The 12,946-nt window shown below is 41.5% G+C and overlaps 1 long non-coding RNA gene across 1 annotated transcript; it reads left to right on the forward strand.

Moving 5' to 3' along the window:
* The first annotated feature begins 1,632 nt into the window (after positions 1-1,632).
* Positions 1,633-11,628, forward strand: LOC309697459. Its single transcript, XR_014273832.1, has 3 exons — positions 1,633-1,829; positions 11,238-11,375; positions 11,466-11,628. It is a non-coding gene; the product is annotated as an uncharacterized lncRNA (long non-coding RNA).
* Positions 11,629-12,946: the final 1,318 nt, after the last annotated feature.

A 12,946-nucleotide genomic window follows, 5' to 3' on the forward strand; every position in this document is an offset into this window, starting at 1 on the left:
TCGCTTCGGATTACTCCTCACCCCCCACCCAATCCTGTGGCTTGTCATGTCTTTCACAATGTTGTGCTGTGGACATTTATGTGCTTTTTGTGCAGAGGAGTTTTTTTGTTTCCTGTTCTCATGCTGTCCTAACATGGAAGCACAGCATGAGTAGAGGTCTCTTTTTTTCCTCTTGCACACAGCAAAATCTCCAGTGTTAAATTAACACTAGAGAGTGTCTATATGGGTCCACACTTTTGAGTGTTAAATTAACACTTTTGACAGTGTCATATGTTTAAAAGTAACCTAGTCAGTTTTGAAGATTAACAATGGCTAACACTGAGCAGTGCTGATTTTCTAACACTGGAATATTTCTAACATTTTGAGTTATTTTCCAGTGTTAGAAAATCAGCACTGCTCAGTGTTAGCCATTGTTAATCTTCAAAACTGACTAGGTTATTTTTAAACATATGACACTGTCAGAAGTGTTAATTTAACACTCAACAGTGTTGTATTTAACACTCAGAAGTGTGGACCCATATAGACACTCTCTAGTGTTAATTTAACACTGGAGATTTTGCTGTGCACTTTCCCGTTGTAGTGTACATTTCAGTGTTTTTCTGTAACCCTACCGATCTCCGACCTGTATCCCCATGTAATGTCTGTGTTGTGTGTGTAAGGTCGGGGGGGGTGTCCCATTTCACTGCAGGGCAACCTACATGTGGCGAATAAAGCTTTGATTGATTGATTGATATTAGATTTAATTGTATTTTTTTATCAATATTTATTCCCATTGTGAAATGAGTATTTAAATCAAAAGAGTATTAATATTTATGCTTTTAATCCCATTTTTAACACTGGGTTACACTTGTGTTTGTCTTCATGTGGCATATAGTAGGGTGGACCTTGATGACTGTTTCCCGCTTTTGTTACAAGATTGTGCCATACTGCTGCTGTCTTGTGCTGTCTTGTTTTATCCCGTTCTGTCTTGTTTGATTTTATTCTCTCTTGTTGTGGCCTGTTGTCATCTTACAAACGTTTATGGACTGGCCTCGACTGACTCCTGGTTTTATGGTCTTTTACTCTGAATTGTTTTATACATTTTAATCATGCTTTTATAAAGAACTGTAGCTTGGGGTGTTTTTGTTTTATTTATCTTTTACTAATTTGTTTAATGTTTTATACTTTGCTGTTTTGTTGCTTTAGTGGAGGTGCGGCCGCTTGTTGAGGGGCTAGGCACGTGAGGTGGAATCCCCTCCCCGATGCATGAGTGTACACACTGGGCATAGGTAGATTGCACCATTTAGAGTTGGTGCACCTCTCTATATAGGTGTAACTTCATATGGAGTATGAAATATTTCTGTTGTTAACTAACTCTCCAAGTGAAGATAAAGAAAAATACTTCCCAAACTGTCAAATTATTACTTTAAATAGTAGCACATGCAAAACGCGTGGAAATTATTATTACTGTTTTATGTTTATTGATTGGGTTACAAAAACAATCAAGAATCTCAAGTCTCATATAATTCAAACCACATCCTCTTATACCCTAAAATATTGTAATGCTGCACAGTGTGTACTATCACCACCAGTGTTGGGACTAACACGTTATTATTGTGGTAACGAGCACAGTAACTAGTTATTATGCCAAAATCAGGAACGCATTACTCGTTACTGGGATTTAGATAGGCTCGTTATTCGTTACTTCTCGTGGTGGCTATCGCGGAGCTTCCACAGATTCAGTAACATTAGCAAGTGGTGGAGGCCAGCAGGTGGATGAGAGAAAGGGGAGGCAAGAGGAGAGACCCGAAGCGGCCGCCGGTCCGAGTGTCAGGTGAACTGAACTTCAGGTAAGAAGTTATGACCTGCAGTCTATCTGGGTCAGATTTGAACCAAGTTTAGTTGGAGTTTATTTTCGTTGTGCTGACTTTTTCGTACTGCGTGCTAGCTAGCATGACGGGGTTTCTATACAGCTGGGTGGGTGCTATGTTACTGATGTTGAACTTTATTTTGTTCATACGGTTAATTATTAGAGTTGCCAACCGTTCCCTAAAAAACGAAATCGTCTCATATTCAGAGGAATTATTACGCGTTTCGTATTTAGGTGAAAAGGAACAGTTTGTCCCGGACTTCAGCTACAATGAAAAAGACACAAAGCTGGAGTTATTCTGTGTTTACGCTGCACAGCTGCATCTTCTCCTTTCATTCTCTCCCCCTCCCTCTCCTGTTGCTACTTTAATCATGAAACTGATCAATGATCAGCTGATCGGCTTTTCCCTCTTGTTTATCCTTTGCGCCAGAAAGAGGAAACCACCGGATGTCGCGTTAAACAACAGCAGCACGTTTGATCAGCTGTTGTTAGAATTTATTTAATATTACTTTCTAGTATCAGCTGATGTTGGCTGGAGCCACAGCTGTAAAGCTGCTGGTCATGATATTGGTTTGGTTATCTGGTGAGAGGGAAATATGAAGATGAAACCACGAGATGTCCTTACTGAATCATCAGAGCTGAACAGGTGATGGAGAAACAGGCTTACCTTTTAGGTGACATGAATGAGTTGAAGGGAAGTTATGAACTGTTTCTGAGAGACAAATAACACCAGGATCCTTTTCTAAGTAGCTGACAGCTGGTAACTGTGCAGGGGCGGATCTAGCAAAGTGTTGCCAGGGGGCCAGATAGGGCATTAACAGGGAAAGGGGGGCACAAAGAAATACTTTCAGAATCAGAATCAGAATACTTTATTGATCCCTGGGGGATCTTATTCTCATTCTTATTCTCATTTCAAATGTCTAGCTTTTAATAAATAATTATCTGAGTCTTACAACAAACGACTGTCACAACAGTGTTTGTTTTCATTCAAAGGCTTTATGATTTTTGCTATAATGGTGGGCCAAAATGCCCAGGCTGATTTTTTGTCCCAGTCCAGCCCTGTATGCAGCTCATCTGCAGTCTGGTGTTACCTACATCTTCCTATTCGGAAGGCAGAATTTCTGAGTTCTGAGTACAATCAAAAGCACCACGATTGCAGTTTTTGTGTTGGATGTAAAAAAGCGCACATGACGCTGTAACGTAGGCTAGAATCATGGCGGCGGTCAACGACGGTCCAGGCGTGGGATTTCTCTCGTGGAAATATGCACATTATTTTTTCCTTTGGTAGGTGTGCCACCTACCAAAGGCACTTGTGGCAAGTAAGCAAACTAGAAGACTGGCACATTAACAAGAGAAGTCTGAGTAAAACCAAAGTTACTTTCCCTAGTAACTAGTTACTTTGAAAGTAACGAGTAACTTGAAGTAACTGAGTTACTTTTGATGGAAGTAACTAGTAATGTAACTAAGTTACTAATTTAAAGTAACTTACCCAACACTGATCACCACATGTGTATGAGCAATATTGGTGTTTAGTAAAATAAATTCTAAATATCATTAGTACCATCACTGCTTTAATAACCGTGGACCATTAATCCTCCATGAAACTATAAGATACAAAATGACACACCCACAGAAACCTCTCTCTTTAACTATCTCTCTCTCTCTCTCTCTCTCTCTCTCTCTCTCACACACACACACACACACACACACACACACACACACACACACACACTCACACTCACTTAGTGTTTTTGCATTTTCACCAGCTCTGCATTTCCCCTCTAGTCTTCATCTGGGTCACTGGGTTGGCTTGGCAAGGCAGCAGTATTGGGTCCACCTTAATGAAGAGCATTGATCCTTGTTGGGTTATGAGCAGGCTTTAGTGGCTGTGTTGAGATGTTAATAAGCCTGGCCTTATTCTGGGGGAGCTTTAATTAGCCTGTTGGAAATGTGCTTACAGGCCGCACTGTCACTCTGTTGTGGCACACATTCCTTAGTGTGCACACACACTCACAGAAGAGGTCGCACACAATCTGTGCAAGGACAGCTAAACAGATTTGCTTGCACACGTATAGCAGAGTACAGTCAGTCATTTCATGGACCACTGAGATGGTGATCAAAAACAACATTCTCCATTTATTCAATTAATAGTTTCATTAGCAAATCAGGCACTGTGAATTTAGTTACTCGTGCCGCCCCCACACACACTCTAATCTTCAGCTACTGTATTTTATGTACTCTCTGTTCCTTTGTCTGCTTCTTTAGCTTTAAATGGGGAAATGACACAGATGCCCATGTTTGCTTTTGAGGTTAACTGTGCAGCTCATACACAGTTGGTGGTAGAGGTCCAAGAAGGATAATATTAAGGCTAGCAAAGGTTTAAGAAATCTTTAACAGCTTAATGAGCTTATCAGATTGACTGAGGTCTTTCTGTTAAACTAACAGTAACAGGGATTTTATTGCTGAAGCCAGTCCTTTGAAAAATAAAATAATATTCCAAAACACTCGGTCAAATTTTACAGCCTTAAGCATTAATTTGAGATGTTGACTGAAATACAATAGATTGCAGTGCTTGTAAAGCCACTCCAATCACAACTACTCTGCTACATGCTGTCGATTTTATAAATTCCACTTGTGAGCTACTTTTGTGGCTACAGCCAGGGAATCTCGCTCCATCATTTTTCGATCTAGACAATAATGCACAGAAAGGTTTTATAGACATTTATACTCTAAATAAAATTTTAATGACTTTGGTAATCTTTAAGTCTTTAAATCTAGCACCACCAACAGTATATTATTTTGTATTTCAACACCTGTTAGATGAACCATTATAAAATGTGGTTCTGGCATTCATAATATTATTGAACAAACCATGCTGTTATAGGCAAGTTGGTCGAGCACGCCTAAATTTCATCATAGAGTATGAAAGATGGAGAATGAGACAATAGAGAAATTATGTTGTATTCATTATAATTTGAAACAAAAAAACGAGTCTATAAATTCACTAGGAACCTGAGATCCTAGATTAACAAAGATGAGGGCCTTCTGTACAACAGCAAATCTTTTTAAGGTTAGTGAAGTGGTCCTTAAAGGCCATTTATAAAAATACTCACTCGTACAATGGCTTCATTTTTCAGATCCAGCAGCTATGCCCATCTTTTATATACCATCTATAATTCTGAGCGTTGTGGTAACTAGCTTAGTTAATCTTGTCCTTATTACTAAAAAGATGTTTCTCGAACAGATCACACTGTTGTGTGAAACTGTTGGCTACTTTACTGTAAGACAGAATAAATTAATATGTGGATAAATTATTAACTAACAAGAGCATAGAAGGAAGAAAGATGTTTAAAAGTCTGCATTCTCAAGTTGAACTATGTAAAATTAGCTGGTCCAGACCACGTTTAACTTGGAGACATGGAAAACGTTGTGAATATTCATGTTCTTGATTCCTGATGATCAGTGATTAGTTTAAACTTTGAAATTATGTTCTGAGCTAACCAGCCAAAAGCCTCCGCTCTTCCAATACTAACTTAATGGCTAGCTACTACTGATCATCAATGCCATCATCAGCGTGCACTTACAAAAAAAAAATATTTACTGAGAATGGGGCCTGTGGCAAAGATCTGTTAAACTTGTCGAAGACAACCTGGGCTACAAATTTCTACTAAAACCAGTGCTTGGGAGACATGAGACTGGTTAATGGTGAGACAACTTTACCTTTATAACTGTCTCCTGTGCAAGGGAAAGAGACAGTCTGCCACAGCCTTTACTTTAATCGATTTCCTTGCACCTGCCCTCTCCCACAATGATTCACAAAAAAGACACAGAATCTGTGTGAAACTCACATTTTCTATCTTTTTACACTGATACGGTTGTGCTCCTCAAGAGATGATTAGGATGTCTTCAAGATACACAAACACAACATGATTAATGAAATCCCATAAAAAGTCATTGACCACGGTCTGATATATTGCAGGGACAGCAGACAAAACAAATATCATAACAAGATACTCACAATCCTCTACATGTGTCCATATGTCCGCTTGCCTAATCCTGACCAGATGATAACTGTTGCGGAGGTCCAGTGAACATTGTGGTACAATCAAGTAGTTTGAATGCCAGGAGTTGACTGTGATTTTAGCTGGAACCATGAGGCTGGGCAGTAAGGCTGCTCAATTAATTGAATTTTAATCACTTTCAACGATCATTAAAAATGACTGAGCCGATTATTAGCCCCTCCCTCGTGCTTTATTCTCGCGCTGCTCCGTGTGGCAAATCGAGCGCACCTCTCTGCATTTCGAACACGCATCACAACAATTAAGAGGACCCAAGGGAAGCTCGGAAAGCTAAGCAGAAGTTATTTGGAGAGCAGAGTGATTGCCGTTGGTTGAAAAGAGAGATAAAAAAAAACTTCAGTGGTGTGAAAACATTGTGGGTTAGCGGAGTCAGACATGGATCAAGTAGACATAGTGTGTAAACTTTGCTACGGTGTCATAGCTGCACCACAAAGCAACACTGCAAAGTTCACTAAACATAGATGTTTACATTTTTCATTTATTTTTTATATTGCAAACATTTGCACTGTTATCAGTATTTGCACACTATTTTATATTATTTTTTAAAGTCATTATTCAATACATTGTTATTGTTAACCCTTTAAATCCATGTAGAACCGGAACCCCATAAGCTAGCGCAGGAGTTGTACTTACATCTTATGCCATCAGCTTGTCCTAGGTCACGGTTTCCTTCCACATAAAGCTTTGCAAAAATTGAATAAAAAGCGCTTGCAGGAACAACAACATAATATTCCAGAACCACGCTTTGCCGATCTGATCAGCTGTTTGTAACACTTCCCACATTGAAAAAGACCTCAACGCGAACTATCGCATGTCCGCCATTTCCTGTCCGGAACCAGAAGTGACGTCATTTTTGCGGAAAATGTAGTTTTTTACTTGTAGGCCTTAAAAGCCTATTCGAGTTCTAAGCATTCCAGAAACTATTCAGAAAAGTATAGAGTCAAACATGACATGTTTTTATAAGTCATGTTTGACTCTATACTTTTCTGAATAGTTTCTGGAATGCTTAGAACTCGAATTGCACTGCTGGAAATAGTTTATTTTGATGCACATGCTGTTTTCTTTGCAAATTTGCATCATAGGATTGTTTTTTGTTTTTCCTGCAGTATATAAAAATTGCTGTATCTCCAAAATAAAACTATGAAGACACTCAAAATAAATTTCCTGTGGTGGGAAACTATTTTTTGCAACTTTTTTGTATTTAAAGTTTTGAGGGATAAGCCTCTTAAATTTCCCCAAGTAGAAATATATGTAAAAAAAACAAAAATTTTCAATTTTTTTGTAGTTTATTGCACTTTTTTGCAATTAATGTAATTACTATGGACTTAATGCATACATATTATTAAAATATGGGCTATAACAGTTGTATTGATGTATAGCAACTTGAAATGCTCCCAAAAATATAAGCTCTGGCGGACTTGGTTCTATGGTAGGTCTTAAAGGGTTAAATAAATATCGTCAAATAATCGAGATCTCAATTTCAGTGAAAATAATCGTGATTATCATTTTTGCCATAATCGAGCAGCCCTACTGGGTAGGGAAGAGTTATCAGAAAACTTGCCCACCAGTATCACCACTGTCTAGGCATGGGAATCGAAAACTGCTTCTTGTTGAGAACCGGTTCCCACTGTTTCAATTCCTTCGAATTGTTTGCCATTTTTGCAAATGATTCCCCTATCGATTCCAGTCACCTCGAATGACGTCACCACATTCGTGTCATTTACCCAGCAGGAAACATGGCGCCTAAGCGGCATAAACACTCAAAAGTTTGGTTATACTTTATGAGAAAGGATGATAAAAGAGCAACTTGCGATACTTGCAAAGTAGATATTTCATCAAAGGGAGGACACACTACAAATATGCAAAAGCATTTGTTCACAAAACATACAACCTCCATCCATCCATTCATCAATCTTCTTCCGCTTTATCCGGGGCCGGGTTGCGGGGGCAGCAGCCTAAGCAAAGAAGCCCAGGCCTCCCTCTCCTCAGCCACCTCCTCTAGCTTATCCGGGGGAACACCAAGGCGTTCCCAGGCCAGCCGAGAGATATAATCTCTCCAGCGTGTCCTGGGTCTGCCCCGGGGCCTCCTCCTGGTGGGACATGCCCGGAACACCTCGCCCAGCAGGTGCCCAGGAGGCATCCTTGTCAGATGCCTGAACCACCTCAGCTGGCTCCTTTCGATGTGGAGGAGCAGCGTCTCTACTCTGAGCCCCTCCCGGATGGCTGAACCACTCACCCTATCTCTAAGGGAGAGGCCAGCCACCCTTCGGAGGAAGCTCATTTCTGCCGCTTGTATCCGCGATCTCGTTCTTTCGGTCACTACCCACAGCTCATGGCCACAGGTGAGGATAGGGACATAGATCGACTGGTAAATTGAGAGCTTCACTTTTGCACTCAGCTCTCTCTTCACCACGACGGACCGGTGTAGCGTCCGCATCACTGCAGCCGCAGCACTAATCCGTCTGTCAATCTCCGGCTCCCTTCTCCCATCACTCGCGAACAAGAACCCGAGATGCTTAAACTCCTTCACTTGGGGCAGGAACTCATCCCTGACCCGGAGTGGGCACTCCACCCTTTTCCTGCTGAGAACCATGGCCTCAGATTTGGAGGTGCTGATCCTCATTCTGCTTCACACTCAGCTGCAAACCGTTCCAGTGCGAGCTGGAGGCCATCACCCGATAAAGCCAACAGAACCACATCATCCGCGAAAAGCAGAGATGAGATTCTGAGGCCACCGAAGAGAAAGCCCTCCACCACTTGGCTGCGCCTAGAAATCCTGTCCATAAAAATTATGAACAGAATCGGTGACAAAGGGCAGCCCTGGCGGAGCCAATCACCCACCCGTAACGAGTCTGATCGAATGGCCCGTAGCCATACTCCCGTAGCATCTCCCACGGGACACCCCGAGGGACATGGTCGAATGCCTTCTCCAAGTCCACAAAACACATGTAGTCTGGTTGGGCAAACTCCCATGTGCCCTCAAGTATCTTTGAGAGGATAAAGAGCTGGTCCAGTGTTCCGTGACCAGGACGAAAACCGCATTGTTCCTCCTGTATCTGAGGATCAACTAGCGGATGAACTCTCCTTTCCAGCACCCTGGGAGGCTGAGGAGTGTAATCCCCCTGTAGTTGGAACACACCTTCCGGTCCCCCTTCTTAAAGATGGTGACCACCACCCCAGTCTGCCAGTCCAGGGGTACTGCCCCTGATCTCCACGCAACATTGTAGAGGCGTGTCAACCAGGACAGCCCTACAATGTCCAGAGCCTTCAGGAACATGGGGCGGGCCTCATCCACACCAGGGGCTCTGCCACCAAGGAGTTGTTTAACTGCCTCAGTGACCTCGCCCCCGGAAATTGGTGGGTCCTCAAGTCCTCGAAACCAAACCACTGTACCAGGCACAGACAAGGACAGCTGTAGCAGAGGAGATTGATGAGATCATGGAGGAGTATGGTATTAAAGACAAGGTTGTGGCAGCCACTGTTGATAATGTGGCCAACATGGATATAGCTGTCAAAAAGCTACAAATTCTCAAGTTTCAATGCTTTGTGTAGTGAACACCAAATGTGCTACCACATTCTGGTAAATTTTATTATTTTTAAGAAGAAGAAAGTGTGTACATTATTGTACTTTATTGAGCCCCGTGGGGAAATTGCTCTCTGCATTTAACCCATTCACTCAGTGAAGCAGTGGGCAGCCATTGGGCGCCCAGGGAGCAGTGTGTAGGGACGGTACCTTGCTCAGGGGTACCTCAGGGTAGCTGTTAAGGGGAATCGAACCCCCAACCTTCCGATCATGGGGCAACCACTCTACCTACTGAGCTATCCCTGCCCTTAAAAACATATGTCAGCAATTAAGACAATTATTATTTTACATTCATTACGTGTAGTCCATAACAATTGAGGAGAGTAAAAGTGAGAAATAATAAGCGGAACTGTTGACACTGTAGTCGTTCGCCCGCGGTTGCCTAGAGTGGACCAACTTCCTGTCCTCTCAGATGCAATTCGGGAAAAGACACGAGTGCTCCTGTGATTCTTTCTCTGAGACTCTACCTTTATTTTTACAGGTCAGTATCGTCTTAAAAATACAGTGTATGAGGGTTTTGTGCCTTGTTCTACTTCGGTGTTTACTGAGAGTTATGTTGACACCGCCGATGTAACCTTAAGTGGGGTTTAGTTGAAAAGTACTGAAGCGCGGCACCGCAGCGGTGGTAAAGCCGAGCCGCGCAGCCCCAGGTCTCGCGAGAGTTACCGCGAGTTATCGCGAGAGTTACCGCGAGAGTTCGCCAGCCCGCGGGATGTATTTAAACTTGGTAAACTCCATTTAACAATCAAATATGTGTGTGTGGTGCTCCAATTTAACTGTAAAGGCCCTGACATCAGATTATTCGAGATTAAAATACCTTATATATACTTTAAGTGTCAAGTGATGTGGAAATGTTAAGAATAAGCTAAGAATGAATGTACATTTATGTTGTTACATTGCAAAGTAATACATTCAGGTGTGTTTTGTCTAATCTAGTAAGATTTATGCACTTATATCAGATTTGTGGATAAGCTATTTTGAGTTTGCCCTATATGTGAGAAAGAGCAATAAGACGTTTAAGGCATTATATGCTATCTGCACTGCTGATGTAAATGAGTGAAGGAATAGTGTGATTAACAGTGTAAACTGGAGAAATGTAATGACCATAGATGCATATATTTGCCAAATGCCTTTTATTTACCTTTTACAGTTATTGAGCATATCTGACAAGAGAAAGCACTGGATGTAATAATCCTTTCTGTCATCGTTGTATTTTTACTCAGTTGTATATAGTATTTGTATTTGTATTCTATTTTTATCTTATTGTATATTTATTTTATTTTATTCTACTGTATATAGTATTTTATTTTATTCTATTCTGTACAGTTGTGTACTGTATTTATTCTTATTGTATTCTAATTTTTGCCTCATAACTTTTGCACTGTCCACTTCCTGCTGTGACAAAACAAATTTCCCACGTGTGGGACTAATAAAGGTTATCTTATCTTATCTTATCTTATCTTATCTTATGTAAATTATATTTGTTGATCTGAAATAAGAGATGCAATTCGGGAAAAGACACGAGTGCTCCTGTGATTCTTTCTCTGAGACTCTACCTTTATTTTTACAGATTTGTATTCTTTTTGTTATTGTGGTCTTCACATCTGGGACTCGTAACATTTGCACACACCTAAGCTAAAGCAACACTACACTGTACAAGAAGACAGTTATAAATAGTTAAGGATAGTCATGATGTCACGTTTTCCTCCCTTTTAAAAAATTTAAGGACACTGATATCCTGAGATTCCTAGAGGAGGCCAACATCTTCGACCCCCAATTTAAATCCAAAGTGGATAAGGATGAAGTCTGGGACAGGATCAGGGAAGCAGCAATTGCAGCAGACACAGAGGCAGGCGAAGATGAGGTATTTCAATATGACAGTGTCTTTCATTGTGAGAGTGAGACCTTTCATCTGTGAATTTGTGGTACTTAGTTTGATTTGTTTGTTTGTCAGCGCCCTGACCCACTGGTGTCAAGACAACCATCTCACCCTCAACGTCGCAAAGACAAAGGAGTTGATAGTGGACTTCCGGAGGTGCAGAGAAGTACACACCCCCATCACCATCAACGGCGCTGCTGTGGAGAGAGTGAGCAGCTTCCGGTTCCTTGGAGTACATCTGGCTGAGGATCTTACGTGGTCAGTACACACAAACAAAACAGTGAAGAAGGCGCAGCAGCGCCTCTTCTTTCTCAGGAGACTGAAAAGATTCGGCATGAGCCCCCGCATCCTCAGGACCTTCTATCACTGTGCCATTGAGAGCATCCTCACTGGATGCATCACCACCTGGTATGGCAACAGCACCGCCTACAACTGCAAAGCTCTCCAGCGAGTAGTGCGGTGCTCTGAACGGATAATTGGAGGTGAGCTTCCCTCCCTCCAAGACATCTACAGGAAGCGCTGCCTGAGGAAAGCGGGGAGGATCATCAAGGACTCCAGTCACCCCAGCCATAAACTGTTCAGACTGCTTCCATCAGGAAGGAGGTTCTGCAGCATCCGGTCCCGTACCAGCAGACTGAGAGACAGCTTTTTCCATCAGGCCATCAGACTGCTGAACACGTCATAGACACCTCAGCTTCACTACTGGAACTTCAACATTATGCACTCCACACTGTATATAAATGCCACTTGTTTTGCACATATTCAACTCTGTATATTTTATATATTTTATTATTATTATTATTATTATTTTTTTTTTTTTACTATTTAATTTGTAAAAATGTGTATACACACACACACACACACACACACACACACACGTAGGAAAATATTTAGTATACACATCCAGAAATGCATACACTATTATATATTGTACATATATTTATTAGTTTCAGGTTGGCCATTCTTGTATTTTGCTCGTTTGTGTTGTTGTATTTGCACATCTCTGTTGCTTGTGGGGCTCACACACAAGAATTTCACTCGCATGTGCTGTGCCAGTGTGCCTGCACATGTGATGTGACAATAAAAGTGATTTGATTTGATTTGTTTGTCACTTTCTACTCAAGCACCTGGAGCAAGGAGACACAGAAGGAGACTTGTTTGAAGATGAAGTTGAGGATGAAGAAGACTATGTAAATTTCATTCATTGTGATGATAATTTAGATGTCACGGATTGTTCATTTTATGCTTAATTTTTTATTATGTCCATTTAATTTCAGGCGCCACCAGTAAAGAACAAAATGGTGGTGAACAATGACGGACAATGAGCTGCAGTCATTCCAACAACAGCAGCCCGTTCTTTCCCTCGATGCCCCACACCTGGGTCCTGGAATGCCTAGAACTGTACAAGATCAACAGGACACTAAGAGCTTTCATCGGGAACTCAGTGTGGATCTAGCATACAACAGTAGAGGCCAACTTCAAGCCAATAGCACAAATCATGGTCAAGTGCAGGATCTACCAAGGAAATGCTCTGTCCCCACTCCTGTTTTGCATGG

Source organism: Aulonocara stuartgranti (genome assembly GCF_965226115.1).
Source record: "Aulonocara stuartgranti genome assembly, chromosome: 20".
Taxonomy (NCBI): domain Eukaryota; kingdom Metazoa; phylum Chordata; class Actinopteri; order Cichliformes; family Cichlidae; genus Aulonocara; species Aulonocara stuartgranti.